This window comes from Ornithodoros turicata, chromosome 4, assembly GCF_037126465.1.
Source record: "Ornithodoros turicata isolate Travis chromosome 4, ASM3712646v1, whole genome shotgun sequence".
NCBI classification, from domain to species: domain Eukaryota; kingdom Metazoa; phylum Arthropoda; class Arachnida; order Ixodida; family Argasidae; genus Ornithodoros; species Ornithodoros turicata.
The window spans coordinates 36,320,618-36,340,566 of NC_088204.1; the positions used below are offsets into that span (position 1 = coordinate 36,320,618).

The window sequence follows — 19,949 nt, forward strand, 5'->3', positions numbered from 1 at the left end:
CACCGAAGTGCCGTTTGAGCAAGGCACTGCTATATATCAGTAAGTATAGGAAACTGTACTCGTGATGTGCCTCTTCATTACGGCAGCAATTCACTAATTATAATGACGTGGCGCTGTCCAATAATGAAACGATGATTCCGCTTTAAAACAGGGATAAATGCTGTCGGCCATGATGCTAGCTGGTTTCCTGTTGTTTTCCTTTACAGTCCTTATGATCAATGCGAGATGTCCAGAGATTTTGTTTCATTGTTAATTGTTCAATTCTCATGTTTTGTGTGTCCAGAGAGGATAGCTTTTCAATAATAACCCTTTATTTTGGAAATTACTGGAAAGACTACAAATAACTTGTGCATGACTTTGGTGGCGGAACATTTGACCGCTATGTATCACGTGAGCTGAAAAGAAAAGAAAGTATTACTGAGCCTCCTTAGTCATAATACTTCCACGACAAATTAAATTATTTGATGAATAAAGAAATGTAATATGCTCGTAGGAAGCATTTACAACTTACATGTTCCCACTTCTTGCTATGTTCATCTGCTGCCCTCACTGCCTCACGCATTTATGTATGTAGCCCTCTTGATTTTTTTATGCCTGCTGGCTCCCTTCGTTCTCAATGATACCAACCAGGTGCCTAAAATCACAACCAGTTAATAAAATTTCCTTATGAGTATTCAAAATAATTGCATGAAATATTCTTAGTTTCACATGGTGTAATGATCAGGACAAACACCCCATTTCTCTACCAACTATTCCAAATAAGTTTATGAAGAACACTACACGTCCACCACTGCAAGTGGCACAACAAATTTCTGAGCACATAGATAGGATTTTTTTTTCATCCGTGAAACATGCTTATCAGCATAGTTCAGCATGGCAGAGACATCACCATATGTGAAGCATATGAATGTCTCTGAAAGGTTAGCAGTTGATATGGCCTCTGCTATACGTATGTGTTACATCGCCTGCTGTATTTACTGCAGTATGTATCGTACCAGCCGAGTAATTATGTAGTATAATATAAAGAGGGTTCTTGCCAGACAGGCCCGCAGATACTACTACTACATGATGTGAGTTTCAAAATGCTATATTTTACCTGTATGTGATATGCCCTCCTACAACATTTCAATGCATGTCACAACATTTTTTTTATATCTGCTGTACTCTATCCAGGTAAGCCATGCAAATAGCAAATATACCTGTGAATAAATATCAGGAGTGCCTCCCACCTTCAATGGATATGCAGGGCCATGACGCTGCCATGTGTGCCACTTCCTGTCGTTGAGAGGGAAGCAGAACATTGTCTGCTTCCAATGCATCAAGTACTGTCTTGCTGAGGCTCTCCCAAGGGTAATAAATTCGTGAGAGCAGAGGCATTTGTGGGATTGGTGAAGGTGCACTCACACATGTTGACTGATCTAAACAGGAAAGCAAAACAAAAAATGGTACTTAAAGCCCCAAGCAAGAGGGCAAAGTGGCATCTGGAGATGTATGCACTATACCTTGTTTCCATAGTCCATTTTTAACAATGAAAATGTCATCGAGGCATTTCTCAGCACCAGCAACCATACCGCGAAGTGATAACTCATCCACTAAATACACCTAGAAACAAATAACTGGTGTTACAAAGATTTTTAGAACAACAATGCAATTGAAGCTCATACGAGCATTATAAACGTTATAACAAAAGTGGCATACCTGTATGTCGCCTTCCTGACAAATTCGATGACCCACAGCAACTCTGATTAGCTCCTCAAGACATGTTACTGACCCCAAGTTTTTCGTTTTGTGATCTCTACTCCTGATCTTCAGAAACGCCTAGTAAAAAAAAGAAAGAGAAAAAGCAGCATAATTGAGCAAGCTTTGAAAACCACACACATATGTAGCAATCACTGTAGCACGCATAGGGAAATATATGTACCTCTCATATGGAACTTTCTGTGTCAGAAAACTAGAAGTTAGTAAGCGAAACCAGAAGTATTGTATATATTTGGCAAAAATTTGGTTAAACAGACTATATATACCTCCATAATCATGGTTGAGCAGTGATATTCTGGGGGAGACAACAATAGAGTTTATTACTTGATAAGCTGAATATGGATGACTGTTCATTAATTCTGAGTGTCGCACACAACAATATTCACTTGTACCTGAGATTCAAGATGGTATAGCATGAGGTCTAGTAGGAAGGTTGATGGCGTTATGCGAAAAAGAAAAATTGGCATCACATCCGGGCCAGTTTCCACAAAGATGTGTACCAGTTTCCCATAGCACAGGTTGTACTCGTCTCTGGAGACCACAAGATAGTGTCCTGTTGTATGTTGAGTCCCATGAATAGTGACTGTCGAAGCACACAAGAAGGGACTGTCAACTCACAGTGCACGATGGATCTGTAATGAGGTGATGTTTTCAGCGTGCAATATGTGCTTCCTCACTGTCCACACTGCTGGCTGCAAGAAGTCAGAGAGCAAAACTTTTGAGACAATACTTTTTGTGTTGAATGTGTTGGCATTTCGTCAGGATGACACCTGGAGGAATTGGTTCTATTGTTCTTAGAAGCAGCATTAGGTCTCTCTATGATGCAAGGAACACCACTTGCAAAATCTTCATGTGATAGCAGATGGTCGAAAAGAGCCCGATGAGATAAAAATTTCTGCAGGAACAAAGTGCACCCGTATATCACCTACCAAGAGAGTGCAAAAAAGGGATCCTTTTATGTACAGCCTTCAGCTGTGCGAGCAGGAAACTGTTACTGGTGAAAATTTTGACGCCGCTTTGACTACTAAAGGTACATTTGTCTGGAAAGACTGTGAAATGTGACCTCTTTGATGAATTGTAAACTGTATAGGATTGCAATTTTGCAGACAGGAGGCCTTCCTATAGTGCAAATGCAACAGATTTCAATGGAAAGTATAACAGGCCATATCGGAATGATATCCACTTTGGAGATTGGGACACCTTCAGGTGAACCTTCCACAACAGAGGAATTCTGTTTACTCCAGCTCCAAGGGGGAAAATAGAGTCACAACATTTATGAATTTTTAGTGCGAGATCACATCAAAACACAAATTATTTCAGTAGCCTCCCCCTGAATAACTAAAGGTTAGGCAACTCTTTACGTTTCTACTCATGATCCACACACAGTGACACACACAGACACTGCTCTCCTGCTGTTGCACACCGTTGCTGAAACGCGTCTGCAACGAAACAATTTTTTCAACCATGCATACAAGTGGTGCTTATTTGACTTGGTATAGTAGTGGAACAACGAAACAGAATTTCAACTCACCTTTGCTTTGCGGGGGTACAGTCGGCCAAAGACCAAACACTAGATGCACTTCTAAACACTTAAAACTTCACGGAGCGTCTCATGCGTCTACGAGGAAAGAATTTCGCGGGCTTCCAGTTAGCGGCTCAGGTGACAATGCTGTATTGCTCCGCGCTGCGCACTCGCTGACGGCGAGACGCCGGCGTCCTTGAGCCTGCCACATTCATCCGAGCAAAAAGTTACGCCCGAATATCGCGATATCAGTGTTGGATCGCTTAAAAACTGTAAATATGTGCTTCGCTAAAGACATGTATCGTCTTCCATATTTCTGCTAGTATAATCGTGACGTGGTCTGAACAAAATATTTCATTTTCAGCGATATTGCTCTACTTATTCCTGGAAAAGACGACGGGAGAGCAACGGTTCATGTGCTGCTACGGAATTGGAGCAGCAATGAAAAAGAGAAGCTCTGGTTCCGTGGGCGCTTTTCCGTAAATTTACGGTCTTTTTTAACAGTGTGGAACCGTAGCCTGCGTGGCGACCGCCGTAATTAGAAGCGCTAATTTTCGAAGTGAAAATAATGTGGAACCTTTCTGGGGCGCGAACGAAGAGAATGGAGACAAACTGCAGAGAAACAACCACCGTATTTATAATGTATCTAACAGTGCGGAAGGAGAACAGCCACTCGCGTCTGCCTGTTCAGAACACCTGTAAGTGATACGTCGAGAGGATGGTTATTTGACGCCTCACAAAATCCTGGCTTCCTAGCGAAGGCTATATACGTGTATTTCTCTGACTCCAGCCATTTGTAATATCATGTTTTTGACTGAGTCTTGTATTCCTTCCGTCCTCTTTGCACACACATAGCTTCGTCACTGAAATCTACATCGTGCGTCCGTTTTATCCATAGAAGTAAACACGTCAGGTCACAACTTATTGTCTGAACTTCTACTGCAGTTTTTGCAGTATCTTCAGATACAATAACGCTAAAGAGATACTCAAAGAAGAAATTATATGAGTTTCTACCTCAGCTACCGCCGTAGCTTGCGGCACGACAGCTGTGAAATGGTCGGTGCGTAAATACTGAACCTTTTGGACAACGTAGAACTTCCGTTCTCACTCGTCAACCAGATTACCGGGAGCAATATCTGCTCCGGGCACCTCAATCATTATCTCGAAATATGTTGCCGTTTGGTCGTTGCATTTGACGGTGATACAGTATCCAGCGGCGTTTCACCATCACGAAAGTGGCAACTGTAAATCATTGATCATTTTGCAGGTCCTCATTCAGTTTCATTGAAACTAGAACGAAAGAAGTAGAATATATTCGCTCATGTTGTGCACACCTCATGCAATGGCCGAACGCGCTTCACAAACGCTATTCGCTGCGAGTCTAGTGCCCTCAGTGGTATTGGAAGCATAGAAAGCACGAGAAATGAAACATCTGGTCCCTAAGGAAGAGTTCTTTTATTTGCTGGCACAGTTAGCGATGCAACAGTTCAAGTGTGACAAAAAAAGACGCCCGCACTTCACATGTAAACAAAGCTGGCTACCCGGCGGCTATCACGCAAGGTACTTTCTCGGGAGGCCGCATCGCGGCGCCACCAGTTTGTCGCACAGTCCCTATAATAGATCGTGAGGCTCAAAGACAATTCCAAAGCCGTACGGAAGCATGGTGCAGATACGCCATTGGATTCGAACTTGGAACGGAAAAACACTATAAAGGTGCCGGAACCGTGGATAGGCACGGGAATTTGCCGACTAACTTCGTGACCGCTCTGAACATACAACATAGACTATAACGTAGATGTGGGATAGAAAGTTGTTGGATAAAAATCCCAATATACAAACCTAAAAATCCAACGCGATCGGACGAGGGGGAAGCGAGTTCCGTCCCCAGACACTGAGGAGCCGCTACCAGACGCACCGGCGCGGATACCCGACGCTCTCAAGCGAATTTCTGGAGAACGCAACGTCGTGCGTTTACGGGACCAAAGTAGTCGGAAAGTTGACGTCGAGCCCTTCAAAAAGACACAAAGCACACTATATGTAGCTCCAGTATTAGTACGTTTCGGGAAGAAACTGTCCAGGATATAACTGGTAATCGCAACGCGTAATGTTCGCTGCCCTAATCTGTGCATTCCACTTAAAGTTAAAGTATAGTCTGAACAACCCGTTACAATGGCACTTCAAATAAGCAATAGGAAACAAAATGTAGAGACAACACTTACCACTAGCAGAATGTTGTGTATCAACTTTTAGTTTGAGGCGCGTCGCTCCGACCAGTTCAATACTCTACGTTACTTGCATTTGGAACCGAGAACAATTATCCTTGCAGATATCACACTACAATGACTTGTAGAGCTACCGAAGCAAGCAATGGCCGATGGCCGACGGTTGGCAAAAAGTTGGATGATAGCTGGCCAACGACTCCTTTGGCCAGCCAACGTTGGCGTAATGTTGCATACTGGTAGGCGGAGCGACATACTTGGCAAGCCGTCGGCCAAGGAACAGACCTGTGGCGGCATTGCCAGCGCCATCACATCAAGGCGCGAATAATAAATAGCCTTGCCTCGCTCAGCCCGAGCTCTCGCTCTGACCTGGCAATTCCACCGCCATGTTGTTGTCTGGTCTCGTTAGTCTTCAGTAGCACTACAGTGGTGACCCGGACAATACCTTGGACAATACCTGACGGACCTGGACATGGCAGTCGTCTTGGGTCACACGTCACAGGGTCGACCCCGCCCATTTGTTCCGGCGGTACTACGACGAGAAGTCTTCTCGACCTATCATTCATTGTCCCATCCTGGCATACGCGCAACTCAAGAACTCATTTCTCGGCGCTACGTCTGGCCCTTCATGAACAAGGACATCAAGCGCTGGGTTCAAGCCTGCATTCCGTGTCAGCGGACTAAGGTTCACAGGCACACCCGCCTCCATCCTTCTCCGTTTCCCGCGCCAGACAGCCGCTTCGCTCACATCCACATCGACTTGGTGGGACCACTCCCAATATCATCCGGCTATCGTTACATCTTCACCATCATTGACCGCTTCACCCGTTGGCCCGAGGCTGTACCGGTACCCGACGCCACTGCATCCACAGTTGCGGCCGCCCTCTTGAACACCTGGGTGTCGCGCTTCGGTGTACCGTCTATCATCACGTCAGACCGAGGTCCCCAGTTCGAGTCCGCCCTCTTCTCTAGACTCGTCAACACACTGGGCTGCAAGCGGATTCGAACGACTGCCTACCACCCGGCGTCAAACGGCCTCGTGGAGCGCTTCCACCGACAGCTCAAGGTTGCCCTCCGGGCTGCTCCCGAAACACCCTGGCCAGAGGTCATACCGCTCGCGCTCCTGGGGATCCGCTCCACCTTCAAACCTGACATAGGCTGCGCCGTCGCTGGGCTGGTATACGGCACGTCCCTACGCCTCCCCGGAGATCTCATTTGCCCGTTGCCAGGCAGCACTGCTCTCTCACCAGCTGACTACGTTTCGCGGCTCCGCCGTACTATGGCCGCCCTTCGTCCAGCAACATCTCGGCCCTCGCGTGTATCCTCGGCCTTCCAGCATCCCGACCTCGCCTCCTGCACACACGTCTTTGTGCGCTGTGACGCTGTACGGAAGCCCCTGCAACCGCCCTACACAGGCCCTCACCTCGTGCTGCGCCGTTCACCCAACTTTTACACCATTCAGCTGAACGGCCGCGAGGACACTGTTGCCTTAGAACGGCTTAAACCGGCATACGTCGACGCTGTCCTACCGTTGCCACCCTCCTTCTCCGTGGAGCTACTCTACGACTCACCCTCCACGGCAAGCTGTCCGCTCACTACTCCAACTACTCCTCCCCCACCGTCGCCTCCTCGGCTGTCTACCCGACTCAGACCGCCCCGACAAGTCACTTGGGCTCCCAAGCTCGTTTCTATTCGCCAGCTTCCAGCGCTTGGCTAGGGGGGAGGCCCTGTGGCGGCATTGCCAGCGCCATCACATCAAGGCGCGAATAATAAATAGCCTTGCCTCGCTCAGCCCGAGCTCTCGCTCTGACCTGGCAATTCCACCGCCATGTTGTTGTCTGGTCTCGTTAGTCTTCAGTAGCACTACAGATCCGTACCAAGAAACGAGCTCGTTGGCCAAGCACTTTCCAAGCACGGCTAGGTTGGCAGGCCAAGCTCTTGCTAACCTTGGTCCAATCTCGGTATGTCGCCTCGTGGAAAGGGTAACGCAGAATGGTGTAGCAGTGCATAAGCTCGGCTTTCGATGGGCCAAGTGAATATCTCAAATCAAACGCAGTAAGAAACAGAGGCGTCATCTTCATGGTGTGCTAATACGACAAGCAGTTCATCATTCCAGTGTTCTTTGAGCATGCATTTAATTAAACTTGGACACCTCACCCTTTATTTTTACTATCAGGTGAACAGGGCTCTCGAATTTGTGAAAGTTCGCGAGTCAACCCATATACAGTATCAGTTCTTCATCAGGAAAGAAATGCAATTGCTTTTCTTTGTGAGCTCTTTTGGTCCTGGTGATCAAGGCATTTTGCGCTTTTTTTACTTTGAAAAGCCGTGCACATTGCCCATTGTGGGTAATTTATGCGCTTTAAAATGCCGTGCTCACTGTCCGTGGTGGGAAATACAAGCAACAAACAAAGAATGATAAGTCGTTGCCTTACGTCGCGAGACAATTGAGTATGGAAATGAGCAACGTAGCAGGAATGTTTTGGTCTCTATCTTGGCTCAATGTAGGCTAGCCAGTGCTTGGCAAGTCATTGGCCAAGGAAGAGATCCGTATCAAGAAACAAGCTTGTTGGCCGATACTGTACCAACCAAGGCCAGGTATGCCAGCCTGACCACTGCCAAGCTTGGCCCAACCTTTGTTTGTTACTTGGGTAGTTGGTTGAAGATTGGGAACACACTGGCTTGCCAAATGTTGGCAAATTGTTAGCCAAGGAACAGATCCGTACCAAGAAACGACGTCGTTGGCCAACCACAAGCCAAGCGTGGCCAGGTTGGCTGGCCAAGCCAGTGCAAAGGTTGGCCCAAGGTTTTCCTGATGCTTGGGTACAAACGACCTGTTCCAATGCCTAGATAACTGTTGAAACATGCCGCAAGTAACACCACAACCGCCACATTCACAACCACCACAACAGCGAGAGACAAAGAGCCCATTGTTGCCAGGCCTGTCACAGCGAAGCCAGGCTCCAACAGCTACCCATAGAGCCCATAGTTTGAGATAATTCACACAACACTGGGCACACGACCAATGAAATTGTGACGTGGTGGATATTATGCACAACCAGTCGGCCAATCAGGGGCCTCCATGTCTGGCTGGGTTTTCGGTCGGTCCGGGCTACCATCGACTTCTACTGGATTTCAGGCCTGCCGCCGTTACTCGGTATTCAAAATAACTAAAGCGATTTTGGGGTAAAATATAGATTTATTTGATACAAAGCACTAACTCAAAGACCTGATACATGGGTGCACTGTGCATACAAAGCCCACTGCGTTGCTGACACACTGGGACAAAGTTCGAACATGAGGCAGAACGAACAGACCGTTCAACTCCTAATACCGAGCCAGTCTCATCAGTGCGTACCATTTCATGATGAGCATTTTCTTTCGCTGCCTGTGGTGCATCCATTATAGCGAAGCGAAAAGCGCTTGTGTGACACGTAATCTTGTCTTTGTTGACAGTCCTCGAAATTCAACTGCGCCCGAACTTGTTCTTCACGCTCCATCTCATGAAGCATTCCGGTACCACAGTTGACAAATTGTTCGTGGGACAATAGTTGTGTCCAGAAACAGCACAACACGCGTAGACTCACAATAATGCACGAATAAACCCGCGAACATGATTCTGCAAATTGTCTTGTCGATTGACACCACCGAACACAGGAGGACGACATGCCGGCCATGCTATTTCGAAACTATGCTGAGACGGCCGAGAAGCTGTACGCGCATGCGCGCGTACAAAATGCGATTTCAAAACGTTCTCGACCAATCAGAGCGCGCGCACAGTCTAGGCCAATGGGTTTGCAACATGGTGTATGGGCGCAGTGGCGGCAGTGGTACAGTGCTGGACAAAAGTTCACGGAACGCGCGAGCGATGTATTTTCTCCTCGGTGCGACACCCTGGCGGCGGGCGGAAGCGGGCTCGTTCATTCGTTCAGAGGGAGGAAAGGAGTGGGCCTGTAGCGACACCAATCCAAAACACGTCGCCGGCACGTTCAAGCGATACCGAAACCACCGCAGTGTGTCGCAACCAGCGCACTCGCCCATTCCTCTGAACGAGTGAACTGGCCCGCTTCCGCTCGCCGCTAGGGTGTCGCACGGAGGAGAAAATACACCGCTCGCGCGTTCCGTAAACTTTTGTCCAGCACTGTACATACTCAAAAGCCGCGTCCGCGGGTAACTGAGGAGGACTGGCGAAGCGCCAAGCGTGAGGGTTTGTCAGACAGGTTTGGATTTGGAAGTACATCAGAACCTGGGGCGGTTCCAGGTCCTCAGTTTGGGGACCACGGCTGCTCAGGGTGAAGTTTTAAGCTTTACCTTTAGTTTTAAGCACATACCTCTCTGATTCTGGTTTAATCCGAGGAAACTATTATATTTGATTTTCCAGATTTCTAAAAAATACCAATATTCCCTGTATATGACCAATATTGGGAATGCCAATATGGCCCCTGATGAACCAATATTGGCGGGATCTTGGGAATATTGGGCCAATATGCCCAACGACGTGCCAATATTGGTAGAACCTTGGGAATACAGGGCCAGTATGTCCAATGGTGAGCCAATATTGGCAGAATCTTAGGAATATAGGGCCAGTATGCCCAATGGTGAGCCAATATTGGGCCAAGCTTCTGTGCTGCTTGGGTAAGATTGGGCCAAGTGGGTGCAAACACTGGCACTGTATTTTTTTTAGTTAACCCACTCCCTAGGCTTGATCACTAAACATGTGAACCTAGACACCTTCCCATCTTGATCTGTTAACAAGTTTCTAAGTTTGCCATATACCCCCTTGTAGAAACCGTTGTAGAAAACGAGAGCAACGTTGTTAGTTGCAAAACAGAGGGCTCCCAGTAATACCCAAGCAACAGTGGCCCCAGCCAAAAATGAAAAGCAAGTTGTAGGCATCTCATGATCTTGCCAAATGCATCTCGTCACTATTCCTAACCAAAGTAATTTAGACATGTTTTTCTGGAGCTACAATTCTAGTTATGACTGGTAATGGTCAATGGTTGCCCCCAATGAACAATTCCGTGGTGAATCTGGTATGTGCATGACTAGGGTTCTTCGTTTTCGGGTTCAACATGATTTTTCAAAATAGTCCCTCCCCCCGAACAAGTTTTCAAGAGTTCGGGTAAAACCCGATATCTACCCGAAACGCTCGCGGTCCTTCAACTTGTCGTTCTCGGTAAACCGTGGGAAAAGTGAATCACAACATCAGCAAAGACAGCTATTTGTGACAACCTATTTGTCCTCCTTCTATAATTCCCTCCTGCAGGAGTGAAAGACGAGCTTTTGTGGGGCTCGAGCAAGTGTTTGAATACGACAGGCATTCACTGCCCCAGTTACGAGCGGAATATAAAGATTCTTGTTTGTCGTCCACGTGTAAAGCAATGGCTTGTTTCATATGGCTTTCGTTTCACCCGGAAATTCCCCCATGACATATCAGATAGAGATCGTAGCGCCCGATTTCTCCCCGAATTCTCGTGTGTAAATAGCGCCAGATTTTTACCCCCGAATTTGAAAAATCATAAAACCCGAAAAGGAAGAACCCTATGCATGAGGTATTGCACAAACAGGTGACAGGTGAAACTGGTGATCTTTCGTCCTGAGGTGTTAACCACTATTGTCTCTTTGTCTATTACCATCACAGTCATGAGCAGAGATGAGAGTTAATCATGAGACACAGAGACTATCATGGCCATGGGATACAGAGTGAAAAATAAAATCAGATAACATAATTTACACCACAAATGGCGATTTAATATTGCTGCTTGTAACGTGCTATGTGGGCATTTGCTAAGTCACAAAGTTACAAAAGTAATGTCTTGCTGAGCTGCGTAGTCATGAACTAATCTAAAACAAGTAACGTAACTAATACTTGCGTTCAGGTCGTGCAGTTCAAATGAGAAAACAAATATTTCAGGAATAAATGTGTGATAAAATTGGTCAGTTCTGGTTGAGTGATATCAAGTGAGACACAAACAGCTATACCTAAATGTTCCAACTCGAAGCATCCCTTCTCTCTGCAGAAAACAATGTGAATGCCATTCCCCATCATAAGATGACCAATGCAGTGATACTGACTTCATTATTGTTTTTGCTTTTACTGGTAGCTTTGTAGAAGTATGCTTTTCATTCATTTTAGTCTTGCTATTTTGGTGCACTTGCTATCTTTAGGTATGCGTGTGTACATTATGCATAATGTTTTCTGAAGTTCAGGCCACAGTTCCCTGTTAGCAGTCAGAAACACTGAACAACAGACGAAATATAGCAATGTAAAAACCTGTGTACGTTTATCAACAGCATTTAGTAATGAAAGGCAAGTGTAATGGACTGTTTGCCAACGTGTAACCATAAAAGGAAGCTGTATCAACACTATGGTCAGAAAAGCTTATAAATATTGGTCAGAAATATATGTGAAGTGCGTTGAAATGCACCATAAATACAGCCTGATTACGTGTTATACCCGATTCCACCCCAGAGCCTGAAGAGTCCGTGTTAAACCAAGTATCGCCCTGAATTCAATCACGTTTCAATCATGAACTGAACTGGGTGCACATTATTTGTAAGTGCATATTGCTGCTAGGTTCTAAGGGATGTGCATAAGGCGTTCAAGCAAAAGTGGCCGGGCATGATCACCAAAGGTGTCCTCCTCCAGCTGACTGAGAGACCCAGAGGGTGCGGTTCGGGAGGATTGTAGTGTGGCCAATGATCTAGGTCCTATAGTGCGCCGCGGTGACAGCATCTGGTAGAGTCAACCTATCTCAAATGGTAAGAACACCGAGCTGTAAAAGCCACATCAAATCGCATTCGATGAATTAATGCAGCATCTTGACGAGAGGTGTTTCGTGGCTTGCGGAAAGCGAGCGTTGGATCAAGTGTGCTCAGCTCAGATGGGGGGAGAATGTCGGTTGTAGTCGGTAGAATGTCGGTTGAAGAACGCTTTGAGAGATATAATTCCTCCACCCACTCAAAGAAAACCAAAGGGAGGATTAGCTTGAAAGGCTTTCTTGTTTATAGACAAGGTGAGGGACCGGTTTGGGGACTACGGGGTCACAGAATGTGAAGCGTTCCGTTGTTTTGGGATTCTGGGGAAGTATCATTCGTTTAGTCATTTTACAAGTCTACTTGCACGAGGGCATACGCGTGGTCTCTAGGGGAAGTGCTCGAGTGGTTGAGCAAGAATGGCTTAGCCGAATTCAGCGCAAACATAGAAGGTAAGTTGAACCACTTGCAGTTGTGTTTGTAGTATATTTAGAACATTCTGTTAGTTGTGAGGGCGATCACATGGGCTGCTGCTAACATTCGGGCTCACTTGTTTCCGAAAAAGAACAACGATGGTCGAAGATGGCAGCCACACTGTAAAAAATTGCCGTAAAACTTATGGTCAAAATCAATTTTTTGCTGTAAGAGGAACATGTATGCTACCATAATTGGAAATAGGGTCGAAGTAGTGTAATTTATACGGCACCAATGAAATATGCTGTAGATATGACGATTATCACAGTAAATAAGACGGTAGTGTGTCCGTAATCGTGATTACGGTCAAGTGGCTGTAGATTTTACGGTAGTTCGCCATACGTTTACATTGCTTTCCGGTATCCGACATTGTGCTACGCTTGCTGGGAACAGTGAACGTTAATAAATAGTTCATTGCTGTACATGCATATGGCGGTGCAGTGTTGCTATGCATTGTATTTCATTAGAGGCAAAGTCCATACCTCAATAACTTTAATATCTGCTGCTGTACCTACACACCTCGGCATATCGTACAGACAGTGGACATCAATTTTTAGCGTAGCGTGTGCTCACGAACAGACGAACACAACACTCACGAACAGACGGGGGCGTTTACTGTTCAGGATATTTAATATGACAAAGTAGACTTGTGCAGCGTCTACTAGCGACAGAAACGCAACGACACTGGAGCCCAGCCTACTGCCAGCTCCTCCACTACAAAGGCTCCTTACGCTGGGAACGGATTCCTAATACACAGAGAGATAACATAAACGGACAGAAAAATACGTGGCAAAAAGAAACAGAACAGGGCTGCAGCGCACAATGTTCCTGGCAGCGGTGTAGCCGCGTTGGCAGTCTCGATCTCATTCAACGGCCCCATTAATTTCAGTGAGCTTCAATGAGAATTTATGTATCCAATTCATATAATGTGAATAAAGCAGGCATTTCTCATTGAAGCAATGAGAGGTGTTGTGGGAAAGCTGACTTTATGTTTGAGCGTCCCAAGAGAAGTTGTGGTGAAGGAGTCTTCCATGAAACCAGGAGCTAATTTGTCCTATGAGAACCAATGATTTTCAATGAGAACTGATGCACCCATTTTATTTCATGTGAATAACGCATGTATTTCTCATTGAAGCAATGAGAGGTGTTGCGGGAAAGGTAACCTTATGTTTGAGCGCCGCAACAGATATTGTGTTGAAGGAGTTTTCTGAGAAACCAGGAGCTAATTAGTCCAATGAGAACCAATGATTTTCAATAAGAACTGAGGCACTCAATTCATTTCATGTGAATAACGCAGGTATTTCTCATTGAAGTAATCAGAAGTGCTGAGGGAAAGCTAGCTTCATCTTTCAGCTCTCTAACAGGTGTTGTGGTCAAGAACATTTACAGGAAATCAAGAACCAAATAAAGTAATTAACCCGCTGGGTGGCAACGAGAAACAATGATTTCCAACTGAAACAATCTGTACCGTCGTATTGTGCAGCGAAGATCCTCTTAACCAAAGAAAAATGAATTGGGCAGGTGGTTTAAAATCGAACCATCCAGATCACTGTCTGAATTGAATTAATTTGAGCAAACATGTTGTGCGGGTAGGACTGCTCCATGCATAGATGAAGCGAGGAAGATGGTGGAAGACACATTCGAGGGATCGAGAAAGTTGGTTGGCATTGAATACACAAGTCAATCATTCTAATTTAAAATGTGTTCTTCTATTCAAAACGAGCTTGAATTTCTACACACTTCAATGGGCACAAACTACGCAACTGACGAGTTTTGAAGTGCCCAAGTTTAAATCTATATATTTTTTGCAATGCACGAGAGCGAACGAGAATATTATTTTCCCCAGGAGCATGCATATAGCGATACGCAAGAGTGTGTGAAGTGAAATATGCTCTGTATCCATGCATAGTTTTGCACATCGTTTGCGTAACATATACAAATAATATACACTTGTATGTGACAGCTGTAAGTATACTCCAAACAAGAAAATCTCAAAGACACGGTACATGATATCGTGTAAGAAAGATTGCCGTTCATAGCCTATGCTATCACATAAAAAAAAGGAAACTGCTAGAAAAGACGTGAATGGTTATCTCAAGATTGTCGTACTACTAATACAATTAGAAACTTGAATGATACATATAGTGCAAAAAAGTTTACCAAGAAAGGAAATGTTTTTCACAAATGTTGCCATCACTCATATTCAATCTTGTTTGGTAACTTGGTCACCACAAACTGATCATTTAGTGCCATGCGCATACATCTACATGCCAATACTACAGGTGAAGCTACCCTTATTCACTGCAAAACTACGTACGTGCCATAGTTACGTGTGTTCCGAAGACTGTTGTGTTGCAAAAGTGTCAATGAACTTACCTTTTCCTGACCCTTGTCACGAAAGCTAATGTGAAGAATCTCATCAAACCATCCTGTTGTTTGCCCTCTGACATTTAATATAATCTGTAGCGGAATGGTACATGAGTCATTTGGCTATCATTCGCTTCTAAGCTGTGGATGATGAAGGAAAATACAGCCGTTGCATTTTTGAATATGTGAACGGTCTCGAGCTCTACACCACTTTTCCACAACCTCTCCGAGCACACTCATGGTCATATGCGACCGTATGCGACCGAGCGCCATCGGCATCAATTCAGAGTATGTTTTGAACTTGCAAATGTATCTCGGGGTGTTGGATCTAAGACGCAGTCTGGTGAATTAGGTGGTTCTTCCTGCCTTTCAACTCCTCCGACCGTGTAAGAATGTGAACGTCTTCGCGTTTGTGTAGTAAGATGCTCCGTCATGCATTTTGTTCCTGAACCAGTGCACCAGCTCTGTTACGACAAAGGTAAGCGGCGTGTTTCGGACGCTTGATCCTAAAGTCCCAAATGCGAGCCAAGAGGTGTACTAGTGAACCGATATTTATCCATAGTTATCCGAGATGTCTCTATGAGGTGCCATCATGCCGCTTGCGCTGGACGGACTTTCTTTGTCGGACAATTAAAGGAGGAAGCGCTACCAACATGTCACGTTCGTGATTTCACATATGCATGCATCAGACTTTGCCTCAAATTGTGTGACACATTATCTCATTATAGTGCTGTCACTGTTGCTGCATGTACACGGAATATTTGTAGTATATCTTTTATCATAGCTGCTAGCCTGGATCAACTTTCTGCACTTTGATCATAAATTAATGACGCAAACGGGTGTTTTCATTGTTTTAGCTGACTTCTTCATGCACCTTCCTATCTTGCTGTTAAACGAGTTTGCACAGACAGTGTCTACGTTTGCGGCCAGACTGTGTCACATTCTTACAATAAATCTTTCAATTTCAACATTTCAATTTCAATCTTTCTTTATTGCTCATTATCACTTGAAAATTTTGTAGCATATTTCAGCCTTTTCTGCATCCTTGTGCAACAGGTTATGTAGGTTGTGTTGAATCAGTTGCTTCAACGCTTCCCACTTCAACCTGATATCAGTTCTCAGAAAGGATACCCCATATACATGGAAGTAACCAAGCTTTCCATTCTGAGGCCTTCCAAAAGTGATATTCACCGAAATCGATAAAGAGCTTGGTGTTGTGATTATTCTTCTGTTAATGATGTTGATTGCTTGTTTCTTGCAAGCATATAGGGTGTTTGTTTTTATTGGTTTCAGAGTTTTTCTTAAACATCTAGTAGAGCAAAATAGATGCCGGTTTTCCAGTTGAGTTATATGGGCAGGCGAAGATTTGCTCGAAGAAAACAGAAAAGAAGGAAGAGAATCAGGCAACTATATAATCACTAAACGTATTGTTCTGCTGAGAAGAGACCGCCGTTCAATTCAGCGACGCCTAGTGATACCCCTGCCTTCCCGCCAATGGACAACCGACATTCTTCCCCCCTCTATGTTGAGCAGAGTTGATCCAACGCTCGCTTTCCGCATGCCACGAAACACCCCTCGTCAAGATGCTGCATTAATCCACCGAATGCGCCTCGATGTGGCCTTTACAGCTCAGTGGCGTTACCGCTTGAGACAAGTTGACTCTCCCACCTGCTGCCACTGTGGTGCTCTTGAGGATCTCGAGCATATTCTTCTTCATTGCCCTCACTACCAACCTTCCTGAACCACACTCTCCGGGTCTCTTCGTCAGCTGGACTCTCGCCCTTTCCCCCTATCGAAATTGTTTGGTCCCTGCCCCAATCCAGCCCAGCAACGCTCTGCGCTCAAAGCTCTCCTGACATTTCTGGACACCATCGGACTTCGATCGTTATTGTGAAGGGGCTCGTTATTTTATTCCCCCCGTCCCAACCAGCAATGGGGTAGAGTATCGCCTGCGGCGATGAAACTCCCCACTCTCCAAGGTCGAACACAAAGTTGTTGTTGTATATAATCACTAATTATCTAAAATTCATTAACTCATTAATTAGGGGACCTTGAGCAAAGGCGAGATAACAGAACGGGACGTATTCGTCGTCGAAAGCAGTTTTATGTTGAGAGAAAAAAAAATGCGCACGTGGGTTGGAATATCCATGCAAATGAACCGAAACACATGAACTAAGCACTTTTCCGGCGCAGAAAGAGCGACATGCAATCCACGTGAGAGCGCCACGTGTGTTGGAGCGATGAAGCTAATTGATGAAGAAGCTAATCTGTTCGCGAGAGACCGCTGTTCTACACGGATAAGGCGAAGGTCGCATCATTTCTGCGTTTGCAAACTGCGTATTTCTTGTTTTGGCTAATTTGCACAGCGAAATTCGGCGATGAACAGCACAGCTGCGCTTTTAACGCTTATTTACACGAGGTTTAAAACTTTCAACGAGGAATATAGTCCTTTCTGTTTTCTCGCTTTTATGCGAAATCCCATAATTAAAGAATTAATTAATCAATGTTAAAGAACTGGTGATGTTGTAGTTGCATACTTTCTTCCAGAGAATGTTCACCTGTCTATATTACTCAACTACAAAAACGGCACCTATTTTACTCTGCCGTATTTTAATGAAAATTATGTGACGAATAAAAATAAACACCCTGCAAAATGCTTGTTTGGCTTCAGACAGCCACGTACCTGTGGCAGTCTGTACAGCACCCAAGAACTCCGTGTGCATGTAATCAGGAACAAATCGAGACATAATTTCAACATGTGGCATGTTATTAGTGAATCTGGTCCTTTAGATCCGCAGACATTAGAGGTTGTCCTCTAATGACTGATGCATATCTCTCTGCAGCTTCATCAGTCTGTTCTCATGCAGTCTTAGTGGTGACAAGATCCATCGCTAAGGCATAGTAGTTTCCCTCATGGTAGCACCAATGACATCTGCAGTACCCGTGAAAATCAATATTGTTTTGCATGGGGTGTACGGCTACGGACATACAGCTCAGCATAGGGCACCCCAGCACAGTGCAACAAACCTTCTTTTAACCATGCTTTCTGACTTCCATGACTTTCATGACTTCCATGTCACACCACTGAAAATATCACTTACACCATCTACAGAGCCAGAGAGCAAGGTGTTCATACCCGGCTTTCCTTTACCACAGTTAAAAATGTATGCTTCTGCCTCACAGTCCGGCAGGTCATTTATCATCACGTGATTGGCCCAAGCTGATATGTTTGCTGATTTAAATACTTGTGCCCCATCAGTACTAAGTGCATAAGAAAAGTCAATTGATTGAGCCAAGACCTTGCCGGGCTGGTTTAATGCTTCATACTTTGTTCTGTCCAAGATACCTTCAAATTTGTTTGCCTCTTACTTCTGTACAGTGTCTTGTGGCATCCTCTTCTCTAGTGTTCGGTTTTACACCGCTTTGTGGCGTTTCATGAGGTTCAAAAGGAGCAGGAGTGAAGGACGCAGCGCCTTCACCGACTGCTAAATGTTAATTACATCCTTTAGATTTTTTATTTCTCACCATCTGATGTACGACACTATTACTGTAGCCAAACATTGTTCATCTGTGAAGGCAGTGCGCAACTGAGAATATTACACCCAAACTGAAACATGCGTTGTCCTAGAATGCAATATGTAGTACATTGATCCAGTAAATTTCCAGGTCACATTGGATCTAATTCATTTTTGCTGGAATTCATTTACACCCATTGACACACAACAGGGAACACTGTTCCATTCGAGAACAGTCAACCAGCACACAGGCATCACGAGTGCGTACACCACTATCATGAAAAAAGGCCAGGCATTGACATATCGCAACCTCTTATCTAGTGTTCGGTTTACACTGCAATGTGCCGCTTCATCAGCTGCTTTCCGGAGGAGGTTGTGCCTTATACCTTACACCTTTGAGATTTGTATCTATCACTATATGATTCATCATACAGATACTAGTTCTAGACACTATTTGAGAATATGACATCCAAAAGCTCGGATATGTGCTGCGATATACCATACCATATGCATATCTCTTGATCAAATAAACTTCAAGTCTCATTGAAGTCAGATATTCATTGTTGCAGGCAATCATTTACAGTCTTTGGAAAGCTGGGCACATCTAATGTGACTGTACCACAAAAAGATCCCACTGGCAAATGGAAATGGAGGCCTGCTCCAATGAGAAATATGCAGCTCTGGCTCATTGGTTCAATGAGGCGTGAGGAGGACATTTAAAGGAGCATGGAAGTGACCCCAAAAATATTTTTTTTTTGCTGGAACGTCTTCTACAACAAATAAAATGAGCCGGTGCGAAAGAACGATGAGCCCAAGTAACCCAGAGAGCACGCGCAAGGCTCCGTTCCTTACAGCTTTAAAGAACGCTCTCCACATCCGAAGAGCGCCGAAGCGAAGCCGAAGATGGCGTGACGTATCACGGGCTACGGCACGTGACCAGTGACGTCCAGCGGCACAGCTGAAACATGTATAAGCGGCGCGCGAGCCGAGATGAAAAAACAAAGAAAAAAGGCGCCGAGCAGCTTCTACGTCACGCGGGGCTCGTGTCTCTCTCCCACAGCTGCCGTTCTCCGACTGTCTTTTGTAAAGTGTATTGCGCAGTGATATTACGCCGCAGATCGGAAATATTTTGCATGGTGACTCCTTGTGAACAGCTTCACAAATGAAGCAGGATTGCGAGTCATGTTAAGGGTCACTTCCATGCTCCTTTAATGGATTTTTAAGCCACAACTTCTCATTGGATCTCATTGCGTCCCATTCACAGTTACTGTGCTTTCTCATTGAGACTCATGGAATATTGCACCATTTTCAATATTATATTTATCCCAAATCATCTAT

General features: G+C 45.1%; 1 long non-coding RNA gene across 2 annotated transcripts; it reads right to left on the reverse strand.

The window, feature by feature from the left end:
* Window positions 1-517: 517 nt before the first annotated feature.
* On the reverse strand, window positions 518-1,562 carry LOC135392998 (uncharacterized). Of its 2 annotated transcripts, none has more exons than XR_010422365.1 (3): window positions 1,503-1,562; window positions 1,230-1,418; window positions 518-634 (listed from the first exon to the last, which is right to left on the reverse strand). It is a non-coding gene; the product is annotated as an uncharacterized LOC135392998 (long non-coding RNA). The 2 variants fall into 2 exon arrangements; XR_010422366.1 differs by having other exon boundaries at window positions 1,200-1,418.
* Window positions 1,563-19,949: the final 18,387 nt, after the last annotated feature.